Below are 26,715 nucleotides of genomic sequence, written 5' to 3'. Positions count from 1 at the left end.
TCTACGTGAGCATCACTAAAGCAACACCTCTCCGTAGGAGAATCCTTGATAATCCCCTGGCTTTTTAAGGGACTATCCTTCCTGGAATCCTTGTGCGGAGAATTCCGGAGCAACATGTTTGGAACAGAAACAAAGTAGAAACGGAAAACAGAGCAAAGAGAGTAGAGAGAAGAAAAAGAGAAGAGGAGAGTACCTGATCGATCTTCGGTGTAGAATATAAAGGGAGTGTATCTCGAATTTAAATACATACTGATCCTCACCCTATCTCCTATTTATAATCATGATCTGCAGGGATTGTCACATCTCTGACGTAATGATCACAACGGCTAGTCCGAGCATAACGGCTAGTTTCTTGGAGTCGCCCGTTAGAGATAAAATCGAAACAAAATATAACTCGTCTATTTACAATTAACTCCTTATATTTTGGGGGCAATTGTTAGGGCTGGACTTTTATTATACGTGATCCTTATAAGTGATCCTAACCAGTGATCCTTGTTCCTTTGGCAGACAGTGATCCTCAGGAGGACTTCAGGATCAGGATCATGGGACATTATAGTGATCCTTATATTAACGGCTACTTCCGCTCAATACAATATTGTTTTGCAGGAACATCTAGCAGGATATGCTCTAGACATCATGATCCAGGGACGCGTCTTCACAAATATGGCAAGAGCTTAATCGAAGAAAGACGTTGCACAGGATATGGAAACTAGGCTTGATTTATGGGCGGCTATTTAGGCTAGATTGTATCTCATTTCTAAAGGGGTAATGAGCTGAATAATAGTTTAGCTACCTAAAATAGGTCACCTACACATGTATAAATACCACTCTTCCTCATTCGGAAGGACACACGACATACAACGCAACTCTCACACACTTAGACACCAAAAGCAATAGTGATCCTTGTACTCAGCTCATTATCATCCAAAGTTGTAATCATATTTTTGTTATATTGAAGTTGGTGATCGGTAGTTGCCATCACCCGAGGTTTTTTATGCCGGAGATCATTCATTGATCAAGGGCTTTTTCCTCGTATAAATCATTGTGTCTTTGCATCTTTATCACAGAAGTGATCCTTTACTTTCATAATTAACCAAGCATCATACCCCGTTTTCATAAAGTTTGGTTACATTATCCTTGTGTGATTTTTGACCAAAACATTGTCTACGTGCAGGAAATTAAAATTGTTTAACAGACAAGAAAAGTAAATTGTTCAAAGGACCACAAACTATCAAACTTAAAAAAGTGGGCTCCGGCCTAAGCATCAACATCCGTCATTGCCCACTTGAATGCCCTCACACAGCGGCATCTTCTCCAACCTTCTCTGACTTCTCCGCACCAGCATCCTGAGCAGCATCCTCACCAGCATCCGTCCCAGCATCCGCTCCAGCATCCTTCTTGTCTCCAGCCTTATCTACCACCTCCGCTGACTTAGAGGACTCACCAGCTTCTGCAGGAAGTGGCACAGCCTTGCCTCCAAGCTCCTTCAACTTCGCCACCCAAGAGTCAACCGGCTAAGCTGGGCACACAAGGCCTATCTCCTTGGCCTCGTAGGCCATCTTGATGCGAGCTTGTAGCAAGGAGACGATGGCAGAGGCTTTGATCCCTTCCCGGAAAGAAACCATGGCCTGTTCGTGATCCATTTCGGTGGTGGCAAGCTTGAGCTCAGCTTCTTGGGTGACCTTCTTCAGCATGCTCTCGTAGTGTCGGGACTTTGCTTCAGCAATGGCACCTTGGTCAGCAACGGTGCTTTCGAGCTGCTTGATCCTGGCTTCATGGAGTGCAGCAGTACCACAGGCGTCATTGTAAAGCTGGAGCAGATGTTGGAGGCCCTGTCAGTTGAAATTCAAATATAAGTTAATATTCGCTAACCAGAATATCCTATCAGGATATTCTATCAGGATATTATGCAGGATGTAGTGCCAGGATATTACCTTGTTGAGGAAGGATGTCATTGGCTCTAAGGAGTCAGAAAAGCTGAGTTCATCAAAGGAGAACCCTTCGGAGCCTGGGGCACTAACTTCAGAGCCCTTCCTCTTTTTTGCTGTGGAAGCACGGGTCCTTGGGTTAGCCTTAGGAGCCGGGAGTGGCTCGGAGCTGGTGGCAGCAGGTGTTTCTTTCTTGACCATGACTGGAGTAGGATAACTGTCTCGTCAAGGTCGAGGAGGATTGGAACTTTGCTGGAATCTGCACACAGGGAGTAAAATTCTTTCCTAAATATTTCAAATAAAAGCATGTATGCAGGATATTGTACAGGATCCTTACCAGACATGTTTACACTGGAAAGAGGGCTTGGAGATGGTGGAGATGGGTTAAAACTTCTTTCAGCTTCGGGAAGGAGTCTGATAGCGTCAATCCTCTTCTGTGATTCAGCAAGGGGAGGTGCAAGCTTCCTAAAATCAGTTGTGTACAAGAAAACAACAAGGTCAGTTCAAGATATGCGGCAGGATATAAGACAGGATCATCCTAAAACCCTAGGTCCTACCCTTTTTCAACCATTTCACCGGATAATCCGCTCCACCAGGGATTGAATCTCTTTTTACAAAAAAGAATTTGGATTTCCATTCCTCTTCATTCCTGGTGGCTCGGAGGATTAATGGGTCACTGGAAGTAGAGTAAAACAAAAATCGACAAGAGCCATGACATCTAAGCCGGTATGCTAAAGGAAGGTCGTGAACAGAAAGATCAGGGATATGGTTATTCTTGATTTGATCAAGAACAGACAGGACCCGCTAAAGCATTGGCATTGTTTGACTAAAAGAAATCTTGGTGAGGTTAAAAAACTCGGTGATAAACTCAGAGAAAGGAAATTGTAACCCTAAGGTAAAGGGAAAAGCATTGTAGCATAGCCATTCATCAGAAACCATATCTGATCGGATTTCCCGATCAAATGGCCGGAACACCGTCCCTTTTGGGAAGATGCCGGAGGTTTTAAGCGCTGACAAGTGTGCACCATCGAAGGTGCATATTTCTTTCTCCGGATCTTGGAGAATATTCTGGTGGATAAACATGGGAGCAGAATCGCCGGAGCTGGATCTTGTCTGCCTTGCCATATTGTCACTGAAATATTGAGTAGAATGAGGGAGGAAGATGGAGTTGAGAGAGAAAATATTTACCTTTTTTCTCTTCAGTGATGGTTAAAAGAAGATGAGCATGAGAAGATATAGGAAGCAATGAGTAAATGTAGACTGAACGGTTACAAGCAGTCACATCATGGGTCTTATCTCTTAATTGCCTCGTTATCCGGAAAAAATATAACCGTTAGTGCCAGGATACTAAACGGTAACATTTTTTGGGGACAATTGTTATGGGTGAAATTCTGAGCCCATATCCTGAGAAATATCTTGAATTATATCTTGCTTATATGATATCTGTTCACATCCGGGATGCTGATTCAGGATATTGGTAACATCCTGAATGGTATCCTCAGGATCACTAACGGATTATGTACAGGTACGTGGGTTAGAAGCTAGCAACGTTCATGAAGACCTTTTCTACTGAAGACTCGGTCCAAGTCGTTCACACGAAGCCGTTGAAGCCGCATTACTCGGTCTACAATGTTCACTATGGAATATTCGGAGCATCCCATGTTTATAGGAATTCTAGTTTGTATTTCGTTACTATAAATAGATGGGTATACCAGATCGAATAGGACATCACATCAACACTCACTACACTTTCACACTTGCTCTCTCGCAACTTTTACTTTCACACAAAGCATTGTAACACTTAGCGATCTGATCAATATCAGGCACTGTATCCTGAAGTTTGAAGCAATAAGAAGAACTACACAGCTGCGATTGTCAGCTCCCGAGGTTTTATGCCGGCAATCTAGATTGATCAAGGGCTTTCCTCGTACATCTCGTGTCAACCCCTTTATTTTTTGCTCATTGTTTGATCGTAGATACAGCTCAATATCCTGAGCCGTATCCTGAACACTGTTTTTCTAAACAACTTAACCAACATATTTTCAACACATTTTTTAGCACACTACCTCACTTAACTAATTTGATCACTTAATTGCTTCGGTAATTTTTGACCAAAACACATACGTTATCTATTTCAAATCACAATCGACACACAACGCAAACACTTTTATACGCTAACGCTCTACATATTATACGTGTTATTCGATGAATGCTTGTATATTATGTTTGCACAGTGATTATTGCCAGACACCTTAGCAACGATAGTACTATAGTTTGGACTTAGCACCTGTCGTGGACAAGGGTTGTTAAGGGTATTACTTCACGTGTCGCAGTGGCGATATGTGTTGCGCATTCTACAACTCGCAGTCATGTCTATGCATATTTCATTGTCGGTAGCTTACATGCTTCACTTTTCAACATGTTACATGCTGGTTATGTGTAAACCGCTTTTCGCTACTATTGTACAATTAAACTTGTATGCTCACCTTTACACTATGTGTATTGACTTTTATTTTAACGTATGTGACAGGTGTTTAGGATGCTTATGCTATGCTTGCTGTTATGGAATCATGTTAGGAGGTCTAGAAATGTCACATTTAATTCTGAGTTGTCGAAACAATTAAATTGTCTTTGAGATACTATGTCTGTATTAACTATTTCATTGAGTATGTTATGGTATGGGACATAACTTTAAATATTTGGTAATATTAGCTGTTATGGATTTCTCCTGGACAATCTGTTTCGCTCAGTGTCGCGCCCCGATGTTTCCGCCATCGGTTGGGGTGTGACAAGCTAAGCACCTTTCAGATTAGAGTTATGGAATACATTATGGATCATACTCAGCTCTATTGGTAGCTTAGATCTATATGCTACTGAATCGACACATCTTGTTATCTCGAATAGTCAATATATCTAGGGCCCAGTTGCCCTTATTATGTCTTTCCAAAGTAAGACTTTTAATAATATACTATTTTTCCAAATTTTAAATTTGAGAGGCTTCCGCCTTTTATCAGTACAACTTCTCTGCTTATCATGGGCAGCCTTGAGTCTATCTCAACTTTATAATATTATTTTTCGGTTGATTCAAGGACAACCTATGGTACAGAAAGTTAGTTTTTACCAACTTTAGCCCAACAGACGGGTGTTCTACACTTTCTTGTGTATTATGCATGCAAGCATGTTTTCCAGAGTTTGGATGGTACGCTCATTCTACCCATCAGTCTTGGCAGTAAGTCGTACTAAAATTTAAGAGTGTACTTTGCTGGAAATTTTCCAGAAATAAGAGTATATTTAGTATCTCAATCTGATACTAAACAAAGGTACTCCATAAGGAGACTCGATGTTATCTTTATATAGCTTAACTTGTCGGAATTATAAGTTTTCCTTGGTTAGCCGATTGAAAATTTGGGTTCATTTCGTTTGAGGCATTACCATCAAAAAATAGGATGGTTCCACAAATGGGGGTGATAAGTGTTTGAATTCATGTCGAACTGTTTTCCCTCCTCGTACACTTGATTTACCTCGTCAGTGGTTTGAACCATATTTACTTGACAATTCTTGGCCCGATGACCAATGTCACCACAATCTTCATAAAAGGCGAATTGCACCGCCCCCACGTCCTTCTTCTTCATTCAGGCCAATTCCCGTTCCAATTTAGCAATCCGATCCTTAGAATATGAGTCAAGATCGGGAATAGATCTTGATATTGGGTGCTTTTTGGCTCGATCGGCCGACTCAACGGCTTTTGAATTTTTGCTCATTCCCAACAAAAAATCCCAGTCGTCGTCTTCATGGTTGTTTGATGCGTGTCAGTGGATATATGTTTTTAGATATATATTTAAGCCCTTTTTACACTTTTAGCCAAGTTTTAAATTTATAAAACACGATATTCACTAACACTAAACACACATATGGGCAAGTGCACCCATCGTGGACGTAGTATAGTGTTGGTAAGATACCGAGGTCGTCCAAGGACACAAGAGCTTTTAATACCGGTTTATCCTCAACGTCTAATCAAATCAAAAAGTTAGAAAAATGTTTTAAACTAATAAAAACTAACTAAATGCTGAAAATAAAAATAAAATAAAAAACAGATAGACAAGATGAATCACTTGGATCCGACACGTGTATTAGTATAACCTTTGATTATTTTCGCACTTTTGCACTTGTTTAAGAGATTATCTTAGTTATTGTAGTAGGCCCCTCTTTTGAAGGCGACGTTACCCTCAACCCAGTAGTTTGAGTCAGCAAGGATACAATCCTAAAGGGTCGGATTATTGAAAGATAATGAATTAAGTTATTAATGCAAATTATGGTAGGCCCCGCTTTTGGCGGTGACGTTACCCTCGGCTAAGTAGTCTGAGTCAGCAGGGATACAGTCCTAAATAGCCGGGTTATAGTATTAATAGTAGTTAACTTATGAGGGGGTCAAAGAGTTTGGATCCCCGCCATCCAATACCTATGGGCATTGAAGGAGATCCTACTAAATTTGACCCAGGTCCCAAGCAGGACCTCTAAACGCTGAACAAGGGCAAGACCCTTACCAAACCGTTCCCTTAACCCCCGACCAGGTAGCCAACATACCTCCATATAGACCGTGGAGATATGAATGGTGAAAATCTTTTATTTTATATAGACAGTAAAATAATGCCAAGACACCACGGACAAACGATAAGGAAAGATCACCTTCAACATAAGTAACTAGTTATTAAAGTCATTAATACAAAACCAAATAAAAAGTGCAAAAGATTAAAAATAAAAAGTATTATACTAAACACTTGTCTTCACCAAGTGATGTAAGAGACTTAGGCAAACATGGCCTTGATTGTCAAGAACTCTTACGATCAATCTTGGATCCCGAGACGACTCACACACTCTACGATGGACAATGGATGATGGTGGTGGATGATGGTGTTATGGTGGTGGTGGGTGGTGGATGAGGTGTGAGAGAGGTGGTGTGCCAAGGGATGAGAGAGAATGAAGCCAAGCTCCTCTATTTATAGGCTGAACAGAAGGCTGGACACGGCCCCGTGTCCGCTGGACACGGCCCCGTGCCCGCCTGACACTCTCTCTCCTCATTAATTGTAATTGCGAATTACAATTAATGCGCCTGCTGTACTTTCACCACGCCCCCGTGCCCGCTGGACACGGCCCCGTGGTGGGCAATGGAAGCTTCTACTGGTTTGTCTTTTCTGCTGCTTCCTGGGCACGCCCCCGTGTTCGCTGGACACGGGGCGTGTTCAGACTCTGTTTTTTCTCTTTTGCCTTGGGAGATGCCGTTGAGGGTCCGGGCAGTCCACTTTTGTTCCTTTTCTTGTATTTTATGGTAGAATTAGCTGTCTTTTTGCTTCTTTTGTGATTTTGAGCTCATTTCATCCTGAAATACAAAAGGAAGACAAAAACACTCTTTTTCCAACATTAGTACTTAAAAAGGGTTAGTTTTATACCTTAATTGATGTGATTTATATGTTGCATTTTACACACATCAAATACCCCCACACTTGAACTTTTGCTTGTCCTCAAGCAAAACTCTTTAAATGTGGCTTACACTCCCAAATGGAATAGGTAGAAGAGAAGTTTTTTAGCTTGTCCTAGAGTGTCGGGAATCCAAGGTTTTTATCGGTTTTATTTTTATTTATTTACAATCCTATTCGTTATGATTTATTTTGAACTTTTCATAAGATAAATTACATATTTGGGCATAGCATGCCTTATTAAAATTCCATTTATATACAAGTTCACATACCTCACGGGAGATCACTCAACACTCGGCCGAAGGTGTATATTTTAGTGAATCACTCGAGAGCGGCACGGAACTTACGTCTTCCATAGGCTTGCCAAGCGATCAATCATCCTCCATTTTAACTTTTTACCTTTGTAAATATCAAGAGGACTTTTTGGGTGAAGGCTTGGGTTTAAAGGTGGGTGGTTGGTTAGTGGTTAGTAAAAAGGGCGAAAATCGTAACAAGCGTCGGTTTTCGTGAAGTACCTTGTTTTTAGTGACTTTTTATTTTGAAGTATTTCTCCAAACAAACTTTTATAGCTTTTGTTTGTTTTTGACTTCATCATATCATATTTTTTTTTTCAATCGTCACATAAAAAGGTGAGTTTACGAAAAAGCGAACTTGTTACTAAAAAAATAAATAAAAAGGTTTTTGGTGGGTAAAAAGGGTTTTGGGGTAATGAAATGAAAGGTTTAGGCTCAAAGGGGCTATCTAGGGGGATTTTGGGTAGGTAAAAAAAATGAAAAATAATGGTTTTGAAAGAAAAAATGGTTAGTCCTAATGCCTCCGTCATTTACTTACTTGGGTTTAAGTTGGTAAGGACCGGGAATGTATCGTCGTGGCAAGTTCTAGATTTGTAAGGATCGAGCGGCTATTCACACAAGAAACGAAAAATGAGCATTTAATCTAAATATGTGTATTTTTATGCTCAATAAAGGCTCAAAACTCACTTTTGTGGGAATGGGTTTTTAATGTGACCAAGCATATAAATCGAATTTTAAACTAGACTTGTTATACCGTTTCATAGTTTTCTTATGTTGGTTCCTTTTTTATCACGACGCTATCGGTTGTAAACTTGTAAAAATATAACCTTTTTAGAACTTGTTATTCCCAACTTAAACTAAGACAAGTAAATAAAAAAATGAAAAAGTTTCTGAAAAAAATTTGGGGTGTTTAGCGGTTCCAATAGAGTTTTGTGTAAGGCTTGTGTTTAGGATTTTGCAAAATTTCAAGGTTTTAGCATCCCCCCCACACTTAAATTACACATTGTCCTCAATGTGTCCAAACATAATGTTTTTGGTTGATTAGAATGTATAAAAGTGTGTTTAAAAACAAAGGTTTGTGTTACTGGCAGTCTGGACACGGCCCCGTGTTCAGCGGACACGGCCCCGTGGTGAACTGCCAGTAACGAAAACTTACAGAAGGTGAACACGGGGGCGTGTCGGGTGAACACGGCCACGTGTCGGGCAAAAAATTGCAGGTCAGTAGCCAAACAACAGATCTGGGAGATGGACACGGGGGCGTGTCGGCTGGACACGTCCCCGTGTGGACAGTCTGTTAGCCCGAAAAATAAGTTTTTCTCCTGGTTTCTCCATCCTGGGGCTGCAAGTGCTAATGTTTAGCACTCTAACCCTTGCATTGCACCTGTTTAATCACTTAATACCAACCAACCAAGCACAAACCATCCTAAATTACCATTGTTAAACATTATCCAAACATAAAGTAAAAACAAAATAAAGATAAAAAAATAGTTAGGGAAAGTAAATTGTTCGACAAATGGCACGCAGGCCATGAATTGTTTGATAGATAAGAAGGGCATTCAAACCTGTGGGCTCATCACCAGCCAGCCCCTTGTTCCTCCAAACCTCCTACTCCATGTCTTCATCACTACCATCACCTCCACCCCCTTGCCTCGCCATGTACTCCCGGATGCTACCGATATCATCTTGTATATCGTTAATGTTGCGTTCGATAGCTCCAACCCGGTGGTGTGTGTTGTTGGCGAGGTTGTAGGTGTTCCTTGAGCACATGAGGTTTTCCTGCAAAAGATCATGTAAACTTTGAAAGTTAGGAAAACCACCTCCTTGAGAGGAGGATTGGCCCGCATCGCCTTGGGGTGGATACTGAAAATGGGGATGTGGTGCATGAAGAACTAGAGCCTCTTGCGGGTTCCATGCATAGCCTTGCGTTCTTTGAAAGCTCACCGTCCCGTCCTCCGCTTCATAAAGCAAGTTCATGGATCGGAAAATGTGATAATCGACCCGTCCCGACCATGGACTCCTTTCGAAGGACCTTGGAATATTCGTGAAGTGCTTGAAGAGACGGTACACCCATCCTCCGAAGAAGATCGGTGTAGGAGCATGAGCAAGGCGGTTTAGGTGCATGTTTCGCAGTAGGAGGTACGAAACATCTAGAGGCTTCTGGTTGTGGATGCAGTGAAGGACAACCAAATCTTTCAACCCAACAACGCCACTACTGTTGTGGCATTGGTTCAGCGAGTACGATAGGAGCCTGTGGATGTATCGGTATAGTGGGTCCCTCAGTTTGGTACTTTTGGTGCTGCTCGGGTTGTAGATTCCTTCACCTATTTGAGCCCATGCGGCTTGGCGTTCAGTTGCATCCAAGTCTCGTAACCCCCCTGTATTCTCTTCTTTCCCCGCTTCCTCTTCACTATACAGCCCAATGATGGCTCCAAACTGTGCCATGGAGGTTCTAAACGTGGTCCCTCCACATCGAAATTCGACCGCGTCATGATCAAACGGTTCGCGCCTCGAGTTGAAAATGAAGGTGCTATAGAACTCCATTGTGCATTGATGTACCGACCGTAGTCGGGTGGTCAACGCGACATGCAGTGGACCCCTCACAATGTTGTTGAAGCGGTCAAGTTGGTTCACCATGGTTAGCAAATCTGTACACGCCCGCCTTGGGTACTCTTCCGTGTAGAACCTCGTACCGTGCCCTAGCATCCAGTTCATTTGCGCTAAACCTTGTGAATTTCGACATCTGAAAAGAATACATAAAAAGTTAGTACGAAACAAGGAAAATCAGAGTGAAACTGCAAACAGTGGGCTGGACACGGCCCCGTGTTCAGCGGACACGGCCCCGTGTCCAGGCGTCTGTAACCCAAAAATTCCATTTTTCGTCCCGGTTTCGAAAACCTGGAAATTTTTAGCCCAATAGTAGCGGTTTCCCCCGAAAATGAAACCCTAAGTGTCATTTTTCCCAAAACAAACCGTTTACCCTTTCAATTTCGTGTTTTTCGGTTCAAGAACAAGGGTTTGGGGTTTTATTTGGAAATCGGACAAATCTATCAACAATACTTGCCTAGTTACTTTCTACTACACTAATCTAAACTACTACTAACAAATTTCATCAAAAATTTTGAGTTTGATCCGGATGAACATGAAGAACCCTAGATTTTTCCCCAATTTTTGATGTTTTAACTACATGCAAGTGACTAATCTAACTACTAATGAAGATAGAATCATACCTTGACGTTGTTAGATTCGGTGGTGACGTAGAAAAACTGCAGAAAATCGCCTCGAACCAGAGAGTTTTCGGCTAAACGGGGCGTGTGGAATGGTGTAACTGATAGGAAAAGAGGGTTTTATCCCGACAGTCGCCTCGACACGGCCCCGTGTCCAGCGGACACGGCCCCGTGCCGGGCAAAGTTTTTGAAATTTTTTTTTATGTGCTCGTGTGCATGCCCCTTATTTCCGAAAAATGGTTAGAAGATTTACCGGTTTTTTAAACGTACACTTACTTGTAACATGTCGGGTATGAGTTTATTCGTTAACCGTTTGAAGTGAGATCTCCTCTTCCTCATCCTCAATGGATCCTCTGTAGAGTTTCAGCCGTTGGCCATTGACTTTAAATGGTGTCCCATTTCGAGTTTTAATTTCTACTGCACCGTGTGGAAAAACATGGGTGACGGAAAAAGGTCCTGACCACCTAGATTTTAACTTACCAGGAAATAATCGAAGTCGTGAATTAAACAATAGAACTTGGTCTCCAACCCGAAATTCATTAGATTTAATATATTTATCATGCAAATTTTTCATTCTTTCCTTATAAATTTCGGAGTTAGAATATGCATAATTCCTAAGCTCGTCTAATTCGTTTATTTGACAAAATCGATTTTTACCGGCATTTTCCAAATCTAAGTTTACGTTTTTTATTGCCCAGTAGGCTTTGTGAGCTATTTCTACTGGCAAGTGACAGCTTTTTCCATAGACGAGTTTATATGGGGTTATGCCTATAGTGGTTTTATAAGCAGTTCGAAAAGCCCATAAAGCGTCGTCTAATTTATCGGCCCATTCTTTTTTATTTATTCCTACGGTTTTTTCAAGTATTCGCTTTAAACCTCGACTAGTCACTTCGGCTTGCCCATTTGTTTGAGGATGATATGTTGTTGAGACCCGGTGATAGACCCCATACCTTGTTAATATTTTTTCGAGTTGATGATTGCAAAAATGGGTACCTCTATCACTTATCAAAGCTTTTGGTGTCCCGAAACGAGAGAACAGCTTTTTCAGAAATTTTACCACCACTCTTCCATCATTTGTTGGAAGAGCCTCGGCCTCTGCCCATTTAGACAAGTAACCGACTGCCACAAGTATATATTTGTTTACCTTTGAAGGTGGGAAAGGTCCCATGAAATCGAGTCCCCACACATCAAAGATTTCACAGACGAGAATGCCATTTTGAGGCATTTCGTTTTTGGAAGAAATATTACCTGATCTTTGGCATGCATCACATGTCTTTACAAGGTTTTGTGCATCCCTGTAAATGTTGGCCAGTAAAATCCTGAATCAAATACCTTCCGTGCGGTACTTGCAGCACCATGATGTCCTTCGTATGGACCTTCATGACAATGATGGAGAATTCTTCGTGCTTCATTACCATAGACACACCTTCGGATGAGCTGGTCGGCACACATTTTGAAAAGATAGGGGTCTTCCCAAAAGTAATGCTTTACATCAGCAAAGAATTTTTTTCTTTGATGATGTGGCCATCCCTTGGTGACTACACCGCTAGCTAAGAAATTAGCGTAGTCGGCATACCATGGTTCTTGTCTACTTTCCATCATTTCCAAGGATTCCGTGGGAAATTTCTCGTTGATTTGCTCGTCTCTGGTTGTCTCCAAAGCTGGGTCTTCTAAGCGTGAGAGATGATCTGCAGCAGTGTTTTCTGCTCCTCTTTTGTCCTTGATTTCAATGTCGAATTCTTGGAGGAGTAGAATCCATCTTATCAAACGGGGTTTTGCGTCTTGCTTCTTGAAGAGGTACCTGATGGCTGCATGGTCTGTATAGACTACTGTTTTAGAAAGAACAAGATAAGAACGAAATTTATCAAAAGCAAATACCACCGCTAGTAATTCTTTTTCTGTAGTTGTATAATTTTCTTGCGCATCATTAAGAGTTTTACTAGCATAATAAATTGGGTGGAAATGTTTTTCTTTTCTTTGTCCCAAGACTGCTCCAACAGCGAAGTCACTTGCATCGCACATGATTTCGAAAGGAAATTTCCAATCTGGCGCTATCATGATAGGTGCATTGACTAGCATTTCCTTGAGGGTTAGAAATGCTTGATTGCATTCCTTGTCAAAGATGAAGGGTACATCTTTTTCAAGTAATTTTGTTAGAGGCCTTGAAATTTTTGAAAAGTCTTTGATAAACCTTCTATAAAATCCGGCATGTCCTAGGAAACTTCTGATTGCTCGCACGGAGGATGGAGGAGGTAATCGAGAAATAGTCTCTATTTTTGCTCGATCAACTTCCATTCCTTCGCTTGAGATTTTGTGACCGAGTACTATTCCCTCTGTTACCATGAAATGGCATTTTTCCCAATTAAGGGCGAGGTTAGTTTCCTCACATCGGGATAGCATTCGTTCAAGATTATCGAGGCATTGGTCATATGAGTCTCCAAAGATGGAAAAGTCATCCATGAAGACTTCCATTGTCTTTTCGATCATATCATGGAAAATGGCGACCATACAACGTTGGAATGTTGCAGGCGCATTACATAGACCGAATGGCATGCGTCGATATGCAAAAGTTCCGTAGGGACATGTGAAAGTTGTTTTCTCTTGGTCTTCTGGTGCTATCGGTATTTGAAAGTAACCTGAGAAACCATCTAAGAAACAATAAAATTTATGACCGGATAATCTTTCTAACATTTGATCAATGAAGGGTAAAGGAAAGTGGTCTTTCCTAGTCGCTTCATTTAATCGCCTATAATCTATACAGACTCTCCATCCTGTGACGGTTCTCATTGGTATTAATTCATTTTTCTCGTTAGTTATTACCGTCATACCTCCTTTCTTTGGGACTACTTGAACGGGACTTACCCACGGGCTATCGGAGATAGGGTAGATTAGTCCGGCGTCGAGTAGTTTGATGACTTCATTCTTAACCACTTCTTGAACATTGGGGTTCACTCTTCGTTGTGGTTGAATTACCGTCTTGTAGTCATCATTCATTAAAATTTTGTGCGTGCACATGGAAGGGCTTATTCCTTTAATATCTACAAGCTTCCAAGCGATCGCGTTTTTGTGTTTTTTAAGTAGGTTAACCAATTTCTCTTTTTCTTTATTACTTAATTTAGATGAAATAATTACGGGTAAACTACCTTCTTTGCCTAGGAAAGCATATTCCAAACCTTTAGGAAGTTCTTTGAGCTCAATGGGTGGGTCTTTAGAAGACACCTTATTTTGTGGCTCGTCTAGATCAAGAACCTTAAAAGTTTGTTCTATGGCTATCTCTTCCTCGACAAAGTGGTCCTCTTCGTTGGTTGTATCGGGTGGTTCAGCTTCATCTTCAATTAGGGGGTCATTGTTGCCAAAAGGATATTTCATTGAGCGCTCAAGATCTATGCTCCTTTTGAATGCCCCTAATTGAAGAGGTAGATTGTTGAATTTCCGGTTTTTTAAAGCTCTATGAGTTTGTACAAAAGGTTTTCCCAAGACTAAGGGGGCGTCATCTAGGATGACGAAGTCGGTTGGGATTACCATTTGATTTGTTTGAACCAAAACATCTTCAACTACACCGATTGATTTCATTACTTTCCGATTGGATAGAAAAATGGGTATTTGAAGTGGAGAAAAATCACTAACACTTAATTTTTCAAAAATGTAGTTAGGCATTATGTTAACACAAAGATCTTTATCGATGGTGATATTGCTAATAAATGAATTTTGAAAGAAACATGGAACCGGTGTAATGTTAATTTCAAAAGGATCTTCTTTTATTAGCGAGGTTTGATCATTAGTTAACTTAACACTTACTAAGTCTTTGATTTTAGCACTAGTGTTTAACTCTTTTAAAAACTTAGCATGAGGGGTTATTAAACAATGATTTTCGAAAGTAGGTGACAAGAGGTTAATTTCTTCAAAATTAGACTCTTCTTGAATTTTATCGTTATCGGACTCACCATTTTCGTTGTTTAACTCATGTGTCGGTTTTTCACTTTCTTGTTCTTCCATTTTTACATTTTCAACTATCTCTACGTTATTATCATTTTTTAGCTCTTCTCTTGCGCGGGATTCCTCTTCCCTTGCGCGAGATTCTTTTATGCAACGTTCGATAGTTTTAATGTGTTCCAATATCCTATTAGTTACTTCGGTGAGATTGAAAGAATTTGGATCCTCAAAGCTTGAATCCGGTTGTTCGATCCTTGGTTCCTCATAGTACTCATATGAAGTAGATGGTTCACACCATTGTTCTTCATTGTAAGTATATGATGGATAAGGGTCGAAACTTTGTTCTTCATAGTACTCATATGAGGTGGGTTGTTCACGCCATGGTTCCTCATAGTAAGAGTATGAAGGTGGTGGCTCATATGTTGAGTCTTCAAAGTATGAGTATGAAGGCTCATACCTTGGTTCCTCAAAATATGAGTATGAGGGAGGAGGTTCATACCTTTGGTCTTCATAGGATGTGTATGAAGTTGATGGCTCGTACCTGGGCTCCTCATAATGGTTGTATGAATTGGATGGTTGATATGAGTTATTATATTGAACCGAGCGTGCGTTACGACAATTAGTGCAATAATTACCCCTATAATCATCCTCATCATAGGTGTAGTTGTAACCTCTTGAGTATTGATCCATAAGAATCACTCAACAGATCACAACTGAGTCTCGGGACCAGAAAACAAAAAATAAAGACGGAAACAGAAGCTGGACACGGCCCCGTGTTGGGTGAACACGGCCCCGTGTTCAGGGTCTGTATCTGGGCGTTTTAATTAAAGTTACTGGTCACGTTGAGCACGGGGGCGTGTTCAGTGAGCACGGCCCCGTGTTCAGACTCTGTATCTGGGTATCTACTCTAAAAATATGCAGCACAGGGGCGTGTTCCGCGGACACGACCCCGTGTTCAGGCTACTGTAAATGCAAAACTAAACTAAAATGCAGAAAAATGCGCGCGTTTTAAAAAGGTTTTGAAAAATAGATTAGGCCGTCGATTTTAAGCTTTCTTAAAATCCTTGTGTCCCCGGCAACGGCGCCAAAAACTTGATGCGTGTCAGTGTATATATGTTTTTAGATATATATTTAAGCCCTTTTTACACTTTTAGCCAAGTTTTAAATTTATAAAACACGATATTCACTAACACTAAACACACATATGGGCAAGTGCACCCATCGTGGACGTAGTATAGTGTTGGTAAGATACCGAGGTCGTCCAAGGACACAAGAGCTTTTAATACCGGTTTATTCTCAACGTCTAATCAAATCAAAAAGTTAGAAAAATGTTTTAAACTAATAAAAACTAACTAAATGCTGAAAATAAAAATAAAATAAAAAACAGATAGACAAGATGAATCACTTGGATCCGACACGTGTATTAGTATAACCTTTGATTATTTTCGCACTTTTGCACTTGTTTAAGAGATTATCTTAGTTATTGTAGTAGGCCCCTCTTTTGAAGGCGACGTTACCCTCAACCCAGTAGTTTGAGTCAGCAAGGATACAATCCTAAAGGGTCGGATTATTGAAAGATAATGAATTAAGTTATTAATGCAAATTATGGTAGGCCCCGCTTTTGGCGGTGACGTTACCCTCGGCTAAGTAGTCTGAGTCAGCAGGGATACAGTCCTAAATAGCCGGGTTATAGTATTAATAGTAGTTAACTTATGAGGGGGTCAAAGAGTTTGGATCCCCGCCATCCAATACCTATGGGCATTGAAGGAGATCCTACTAAATTTGACCCAGGTCCCAAGCAGGACCTCTAAACGCTGAACAAGGGCAAGACCCTTACCAAACCGTTCCCTTAACCCCCGACCAGGTAGCCAACATACCTCCATATAGACCGTGGAGATATGAATGGTGAAAATCTTTTATTTTATATAGACAGTAAAATAATGCCAAGACACCACGGACAAACGATAAGGAAAGATCACCTTCAACATAAGTAACTAGTTATTAAAGTCATTAATACAAAACCAAAAAAAAAGTGCAAAAGATTAAAAATAAAAAGTATTATACTAAACACTTGTCTTCACCAAGTGATGTAAGAGACTTAGGCAAACATGGCCTTGATTGTCAAGAACTCTTACGATCAATCTTGGATCCCGAGACGACTCACACACTCTACGATGGACAATGGATGATGGTGGTGGATGATGGTGTTATGGTGGTGGTGGGTGGTGGATGAGGTGTGAGAGAGGTGGTGTGCCAAGGGATGAGAGAGAATGAAGCCAAGCTCCTCTATTTATAGGCTGAACAGAAGGCTGGACACGGCCCCGTGTCCGCTGGACACGGCCCAGTGCCCGCCTGACACTCTCTCTCCTCATTAATTGTAATTGCGAATTACAATTAATGCGCCTGCTGTACTTTCACCACGCCCCCGTGCCCGCTGGACACGGCCCCGTGGTGGGCAATGGAAGCTTCTACTGGTTTGTCTTTTCTGCTGCTTCCTGGGCACGCCCCCGTGTTCGCTGGACACGGGGCGTGTTCAGACTCTGTTTTTTCTCTTTTGCCTTGGGAGATGCCGTTGAGGGTCCGGGCAGTCCACTTTTGTTCCTTTTCTTGTATTTTATGGTAGAATTAGCTGTCTTTTTGCTTCTTTTGTGATTTTGAGCTCATTTCATCCTGAAATACAAAAGGAAGACAAAAACACTCTTTTTCCAACATTAGTACTTAAAAAGGGTTAGTTTTATGCCTTAATTGATGTGATTTATATGTTGCATTTTACACACATCAATGTTCAACAAGGTACCGTTGCTAGTGGATTGAAGGTATTTCTACTCTTCTATATCCATCCCCTTCACAAAGCATTTCACTAACTCCTACTACTCAATTTGACAGTGAGGACATTTCCGTATCAACTCCATAAAACGAGTGAAGGCTTCATGGAATGGTTCACTTATTAGTTGTCAAAATGACCAAATCTCATCCCTTGTATCATCGGTTTTGGCCATTGAATAGTATTCGTCAAGGGAGAAGTGTTGCATTTCTCCTCATGTACGAATACTACTAGCTGGCAATGTCAAAAATCATTGGCTTTATCTTTCAGTAAAAACTGAAAGAGCCTCAATCTCACCTCACCTTGAGAAAAGTTATGTCCCCCATTCGTACTACACAAGGCTGACAATTAAGCCAAGTGCGTCTACGGTTCATCTTTCGAGAGCCCGTTGAAATGCGGTAAAACGTTGATATAGTTGGGCTTGCAATTGAACGAAGCTCTCCCCACGGGTGGAGGAACGATGGGTGAGTCATTATCGGAAATCACCGGTCTAAACCGACTGTTAACACCCCTAGGTTGTTGCAATTGATTTTGGTGTTGTGGTCGATTCCGTGGTGGACCGTTGACCTCTTGATGCACTGGCAGTCCACGGTTAACCTTTCATTACCCCCGCCCACAAATTGGGACATCCGGTTACGGTTAGCATTGTTGTTGTTGTTGTTACCGTCAAACTGGTTCTTTCCATCGTTTTATTGTGGTTGACGTTATTGCCATAACCGTCATTACGGGCATGACCATACCCCTAATCTTCACCTTCACCCACAAAGTTGGCATTTTTATACCCTACGTCTTCATCTTCAAAATCCCCAACCGTTGTAGAAATTCCCGTTACTATTGTACTCTCCACAACCATCGTCTTCAAAACCCTTGATTCTCCCAATTATCGTAGTTCTCTCCCTCACCCGAGCGGTCGGTGTGCACACTAACCCATTCTGGTGATTGATAACCTGGAACACTATATGGCTTGTTATCGGCAATGTTGTTTCTCAACTCGTCGAGGTTGAGAATTTGGGTTCGTTCGCGGGATTGCCATGATTTTGGTTAGCCTCACGATTAGGATTAACATTTCGGTTATTGGGATTTGGTGGAAGTGGGTTTTGACGTTGATTTTGGGATTGGTTTGAGGACGGTTTTGATTTGGTGAAGTGGGTGCTCGTTGGTTTTGGCGTTGCTTTTGGGTATGGGTTAGATGTGGTGGTTTAGGTGGTCTTTGGTTGTTACTACCCCCCGAATGGTTGTTCGGTAATTTTGGTTTAAAGGGTATTCTTGGTATTGATATTGGTGTTGGTTTTGGTTGTTGGATTGGTTTAGGATTTGGTTATCCATTTGGACGATTCCAAAGGATGGAGTGTGTGGTGGGTTTTGGTTGGGTGAGTTAGGGGCAAGGGTTACCTCTAACCGGTTGGCTAAGTTTCTTCGGACTAAGCGCTCAACCTCTGGTTCGAACGCTAACAGAGAGGTCCTCCCAGAGTTCCTTGTATGCATGCACTACCTGTAACCTACACAAGTAACTGTAACACCCCGAAAATGTAAAACCTTATATTAGAATTATAAGGTATAAAATAAACAAGAGTCAACTAACTAGGAATTTATAATAACTTATAATAAGGTTAAAAAACCAAACTTAATTATAATAACTTATAATAAGAGTTAACTACAAGTCTTGAAATAACTTATAATAAGGTTAAAAAACCAAACTATAAGTTAAACAAAAGTAGAGGGGCCAAATTAATAAAAACTGAAACTTAATTGATCAAATAAGAAATAAATCACAAAACCCACATGTAACAACTGTCACTAAAATCAATAATTAGGACGATAATTAGTCAATAAGAAAACCCTAATTGAGACACCCAAGTAATTCTGCATTAGCCCTAAAATTTTCAGAACAATTGGAATCAGGATCAGGGCCCCTAAAACTCGAGGGGGGCAAACCCTAGTTGGACGTTTATCTAAATAAAACGTTGGGACAATCTGATTTGTTAAATTAGTTGATTCAGCAAGCCTAGTCCCGAGCCTAGGCAGCCTATAATTAGACTGCTTAGCTTACGGACCGTAAGGGATCAGGCATACGGTCCGTAAGGGAGTCCCAAAAATTAGTATAAATAGCAGACATTGGGACATGAACAGAACACTGAAAACGACGCCCAGATTCTCTGTGTACGTCAAATTAGAATCGTTATACTACAATCAAACACACACAATCACGAGGTGATGCCGCAATCAGGGTAATAACTCGATCGCTATTACGATTCAACGTGCGATCGATTATAACTATCCAACGATTGTCGAGTGCTGCTCAAATTGAGCTTGTACTTTGATTATTCGTCGTGATTTCGACTTGAATATTTGAGTGCTGTTCGAATTCGGACTATGCTCTGTTATTCGTTGTGAATCCGATTGAATTATTAAGTATCGCACTTGTTAATCGATGTGAGGGTTTAATCTCGTGAATTGACGTAACTGCTGAATTAGTTACTAACCCGTTTGTGTGTGTGCATTTTATTTAAATTAGGTTAATTACAGGCAAATCAGTAAGGCTTAAACTCTGCTCGTAAAATTTGCAATGTGAGTCATTCTCTTTTTATCAACTGTTTTACAAAACTCCAAGTTATTTTCAAAGTTATAATTACAGGGATTAAGTCTTTGTAATCACCAAGTTACAGCCGGTATGTGGGGTTTTGTATACATTACTTGATAATCTTCAACATTGGGGCAGCCAATGGGTGATATGACCATAATCACAGACACCACTGGACAGATGGGCCAGTGGGTCGAGTGGTAAAGTACCGTGGGTAGTTGGTTTGATAATCAGAAACATTGTAATCGCTCTTAATACTGTAACTTATAACTAATGTGTCGTTTTAGTAAAATGAATGATTCACTCAGTATTTCCCCGCTGACAAAACCTTTTTCAAACATGTTTCAGGTGATATGATGTGAGCAAAGAAAGAGAAGTGTCGTGAAGCACTCCCAGCTTAGAAAAGTGACTCATTATAAATAAATAAAAGAAACATGTTTTGAAAATAAAGATTTCCCGGAGAAATCATATTATTGTAAATTATGGGATTTTATCCCTCAGCTATAAAACGGGCAGTTTGAATTATTAAAAGATCCTGTTTTAAAAAGACTTCCGCTGTCGCCTAAAATTTAAATACCGCAGGATTTCTGTCCCGCGGCTCCTGAAACGGGTCAAACCGGGTCGGGGGCCGTGACAGAAATAAGGTGGTATCAGAGCCACTATTTTAAGCTTACTGATTACAGCTCACTGTTCTAATTGATTTAAGCCTATTGAAAAACAATTAGGAAAAATTTTATTTGTCATTCTGTGAATATATGTGCATTAACTTATTAATTGTTGAAATTACAGTATGGGTAAACAAAAGATTTCTGCTATCTACCGCAAATTAGATAATATACCTAAAGAACAGGGAACCTCTTCCTCCAAATCTCCCACCAAGATAGAGGAAGGAATCTTTGTTCGTAAGGCAAATTATGAAAATCCACTTACACCGGAGAAAAGGAATTTGATTATTAGGAAGGGTCAAGAGAAAAAGAAACCCCAAACCAAGAGAGTGAGGTTTAACCCAGAGATTCAGGAAATTAGCAATAATCCACCAGGGGAAAATAACACAGATGAAAAATGGGCAAATCTGTATCTGCTCGCTACCGTAGCAGAAAATGCAAATCTTTAAACTCTAAATCTAGAAATAAGTACTTCTTAGTAAATAAATAAATAAATCTGAGTGTGTTCTGTTTGCTATTATGTTGTACAAATTGGTGTGCAATAAAAATGTTTATTTGTTAAACTTTGTTCCAAAGTTTTAACTTAACATTTTGTGCATTTTGCATATATGCTACACAGCATGAGTGAGCTATCCGAGGCGTTTCAGAACCTCAACCTCTATCCTGTGCCAATTGAAGTCTCCCACAACTTCACTGGTTACATTGCTGACATAGAGGAACCTCTGGAATTCCAAGCTCCACCGCTGGAAAAAGCAAAACCTAAAAAGAGGAGAAGATATGTATGGTGGCGAAAAGTGCGTAGAAGGAAACCTGCAACTAGGAGACTCCCTAAAATAGAAAATCCTGTAAGTGTGAGCAAGGGAACGGAAATAGAAACCGGAGAAAGTTCCAAACCAGTAGGGACAGAAATAGGGATAGACCTAAAGCAAAAGGGAATAGAGATCGGAGAAAGCTCTAAACAGCCAGAGGAGATCACATTCCAGGACGAAATAGACCGTCTACTAGCCAATTGTGACGTCATAGAGCCTGTCAACAATAATCTCTTCTCTTATCCTGCTACAGCCCAATTCCCAATAAACCTAGAACCAGTTATTCCAGACCCACTAGTACACACACGACCATTAAGCCAAATAGAAGAATGGTGGACCAATGACTGGCAATTCCAGAATATAGTCAATAGTCCCTATAGTTTTCTCCCACAATTTGATCCAGGACCTATCCCTAATCCGCCAATGAGCTATGAAAATTTAGTGGAACTGCATCAGTTTGGTGAAGAACTGATAGGCACTGGGAATAGGATCAGGGAAATTAGGGAGCAGATTTCCTGGAAGTATGACGAAAGGGAACGTCACTGCTGAACTGCCAGTAATCCAAGAATAGTGGGGAGGGTTTGGAAAAGTCTGTTTGTATTATAACTAATACAGTAAAACTAACTCTGTAAAATGGGCAATAAAACAATGTAAGATAAAAGGTGTGTATTGAAGCAGGTATAATATATAAAACAAAACAGAAGTCGAGGCATCGACAATTTTGGTTATATTTGTATGTTGTAATAATCTATGTGTTATCTGTGCTGATTTTGTTACCAATAATTAGATACTAATAAATTACACCTGTACCAATTATCAGATGGAAAACGCTAGTAATGAACCAGTTAATAAAGAGAATCAGTCTGAGCAAAATCAGGAAAACCAATACATGACTAGACAAGATATTGAAAATATCATCACTCAAGGGATAGCCAATGCTATTCCAGAAATCATGGCTGCTGCTAGGAAACCTGTTGAATCACAACAAATCATTCCTAGTAAACGTACTCAGGAAGATAATTTTAGCCATAGTGTAAATGGAGGCGGCAATCATGATAATCATGATAACAATCCGCAACAGGCCCCACTCCCTAAGAAAATGAAAGCTGCAACGCCTGGTTGCACTTACAAAGAATTTCTTGCCTGTAAACCAGCAGAATTTGCAGGTAATGAAGGGGCAACTGCAACACTGCGTTGGTTAGAGAAAACCGAAGCAGTAATTGCAATAAGTAAATGTGCTAAAGAAGATCAAGTGATGTATGCGTCAAACTTGTTCAAAGAAGGGGCGCTAGAATGGTGGAACACAGTGCTACAAGCAAAAGGAAGAAGAGTGGCCTATGCGATGAATTGGGACGAATTTAAGAGTCTTGTCGAAAGAAAATTCTGTCCCGAATACGAAAAGGAACAAATGGCAAACAAGTTCCTGAGTCATCGTATGATAGGCGTAGACTGTCGGGGATATACTTCGACATTCTTCGAATATGCGAGAGTCGTACCTAACCTGGCTTCGCCAGAACCGGTACTCATTTCCCGTTATATTTGGGGATTAATCGGAGAAATCCGTAACATCGTTAAAGCTGCAAGACCACGCACTATTGACGATGCTGTAGAGTTAGCCAACACCTTAACCGATGAACTGGTGCGCACAAGAGAAGAAGATCGAAAGAAGGAATTAGCTCAGAAGATTACCAGGGATTTCGTACGGGTAATAATAACCGCTTTAAAAGAAAAGGAACAGGGCGATCCTCAACCCCGCCATTCTGCAGAAATTGCAAGAGAAAGCATTTTGGAAGATGTTATATAACCTGTAATTTTTGCAAATCAGTAGGACATAGTGAAGATAACTGCAAAAAGAAAGCCATAATCTGCTATAACTGTGGAGAAACTGGACATTACAAAACAGAATGCCCTAAATTGGCTAAAGCCGCAGATAATAAAGGCAAGCAAGCTGAAGGGGCAACTAAGAAGAATGTTCGCGCATTCCAGCTGACCACTCAAGAAGCCGAACTCATTCCAGACGTGATAGCGGGTACGTTCTTAGTACATAACGTCTATGCAAAAGTATTATTTGACTCTGGTGCAAACCAAAGTTTTATTAATACTGCATTCTGCCAAGCTCTTAACCTACCTTTAACTACCCTTAGGCAGATTTTTACAGTCGAAACGGCGGATGGAAATTCTGTCAACATAGACAAAGTACTGCAAGAAGGAAAGATAGAACTGTTGGGCCATAAGTTTTCTGCAAACTTGTTACCTATGAATTTAGCCGGATTTGATGTAGTATTAGGAATGGATTGGTTAGTCGCCAACCATGCTCGAATCCTGTGTGATAAGAATTCCGTAGAAATCCGTAACCCCACAGGAGAAGTAATCTTAATTACAGGAGATAGACCTCGAAAGCCATTAAAATTCATTTCAGTAATGAAATTGGCTAGTTATTCAAGGAAACAAGAAATGGTGTATATGATTTCTGTAATCATTAACACTAAAAGTAAGGAACTCCAGGACATTCCTATAGTTTCAGAATACCCAGATGTTTTTCCAGAAGAATTACCTGGGTTACCACCAGATAGGGAAGTAGAGTTTAGAATTCATCTAATTCCAGGTACTACACCAATAGCTAAGGCACCTTATCGATTAGCACCTACTGAAATGCTAGAATTGAAAAAGCAGTTAGATGAATTACTAAGCAAAGGATTTATACAACCTAGTTCATCCCCTTGGGGTGCACCAGTGTTGTTTGTGAAAAAGAAAGACGGGTCGATGAGAATGTGTATTGATTATAGGGAATTGAATAAGGTTACAATCAAGAATCGATACCCACTACCTAGGATTGATGATCTTTTCGATCAATTACAAGGAGCTAGGTGTTTCTCTAAGATAGACTTAAGATCTGGATATCACCAGCTGAAAGTGCAAGAGGAGGACATACCTAAAACTGCTTTCAGAACTAGGTATGGTCATTATGAGTTTACAGTCATGCCCTTCGGATTAACAAATGCTCCAGCCGTATTTATGGACATGATGAATAGAATCTGTAAACCATACTTGGATAAATTTATAATCGTATTCATTGACGATATACTCATTTATTCCAAAAGTCAGGAAGAACATTGTAAGCACCTGCATGCACTCTTAACCTTGTTAAGAAAGGAAAAGCTTTATGCCAAATTCTCGAAGTGTGAATTCTGACTGCAGGAAGTACAATATTTTAGGTCATATGGTGAATCACGAAGGAATTCACGTAGATCCTGCTAAAATAGAAGCAATTACTAACTGGAAGGTTCCACGAACGGCTATCAAAGTTAGAAGTTTTCTAGGATTAGCTGGATACTATAGACGATTTATTAAAGACTTCTCTAAGATAGCTGTACCTTTGACTAAGCTAACCTGTAAGGCAGTTAAGTTCGAATGGGGAACTAGACAAGAAGAAGCTTTTAAGAATCTAAAGCACAAATTGACGAATGCTCCAATCTTAGATTTACCCGAAGGAACCGAAGATTTTGAAGTATACTGTGATGCTTCAAAATTAGGATATGGATGTGTGTTGATGCAACGCAAAAAGGTAATTGCGTACGCCTCTAGACAGTTGAAAAAGCACAAGGAAAATTATACAACTCATGACCTAGAGTTAGGAGCCATAATTTTTGCCCTTAAAATTTGGAGACATTATCTGTACGGAAGTAAGTTTACTATCTATACAGATCATAAAAGTTTAAGGTATATATCTGGGCAAAAAGAGTTAAACATGAGGCAAAGAAGGTGGATGGAAATCCTAAGTGATTACGACTGTGATATTCAATATCACGAAGGGAAAGCGAACGTAGTAGCAGATGCCTTAAGTCGTAAGTATCATGAAAAGCAAAAACGAGTCCGTGCTCTTAGGTTAAATCTACAATTAGATTTAATGGAACAATTAAAGAAAGTTCAGGGAACAGCAATCAAGGACGATGCCGAAGGAATGAAAGGATACCTAAAGGAACTAGAACAAGGAAAGGATGGAATATGGAGATTCCACAAGAAACGAATTTGGGTACCTAAGCAGGGAGAATTAAGAAATAAAATTCTAGAAGAAGCACATAAATCTAAATATACTGTACATCCAGGAAACAATAAGATGTACCAAGATTTAAGAAATAATTTCTGGTGGATAGGAATGAAAAAGGACATAGCAGAATATGTAACCAAGTGTCTTACTTGTTCACAAGTTAAGGCAGAACACCAAAAACCTTCAGGACTACTACAACAGTTAGAAATGCCGGTATGGAAATGGGAACTCATAACAATGGACTTTGTTACTAAGTTACCCAAAACCAGAAAAGGTAATGATGCTATTTGGGTAATTGTGGATCGATTAACCAAATCAGCTTATTTTCTACCAATGAAGGAAACCTTTAGCATGGAAAGGTTAGCCAAGTTGTATGTAGATGAAGTAGTATCCTTACATGGAGTCCCACTCTCCATTGTATCGGATAGAGATAGTCGTTTCACTTCCCGTTTCTGGACAAGTTTCCAGGAGGCAATGGGAACTCGACTCAATTTAAGTACTGCATATCATCCTCAAACGGACGGACAAAGTGAAAGGACGATACAAACAATGGAAGACATGCTCCGAGCATGTGTAATTGATTTTGGTGGTAATTGGGATAACCATTTACCATTAATTGAATTCTCCTATAACAATAGTTATCATTCGAGCATTGAAGCTGCTCCATTTGAAGCACTGTATGGACGCAAGTGCAGAACTCCCGTGTGTTGGGCAGAAATAGGAGAAAGTCAATTATCAGGACCAGAAATTGTGCAAGAAACTACAGACAAAATAACCCAGATCAAGGAAAGACTGAAGACTGCTAGAGATCGTCAGAAGAGCTATGCAGACAATCGCCGCAAGCCGTTAGAATTCCAAGTCGGAGACAAAGTACTATTAAAAGTATCTCCTTGGAAAGGAGTAGTACGATTTGGTAAGAAAGGAAAAATGAGTCCA

The sequence above is a fragment of the Helianthus annuus genome, chromosome 11, assembly GCF_002127325.2.
Source record: "Helianthus annuus cultivar XRQ/B chromosome 11, HanXRQr2.0-SUNRISE, whole genome shotgun sequence".
Lineage (NCBI taxonomy): Eukaryota > Viridiplantae > Streptophyta > Magnoliopsida > Asterales > Asteraceae > Helianthus > Helianthus annuus.
This window is presented reverse-complemented; position numbering follows the sequence as displayed.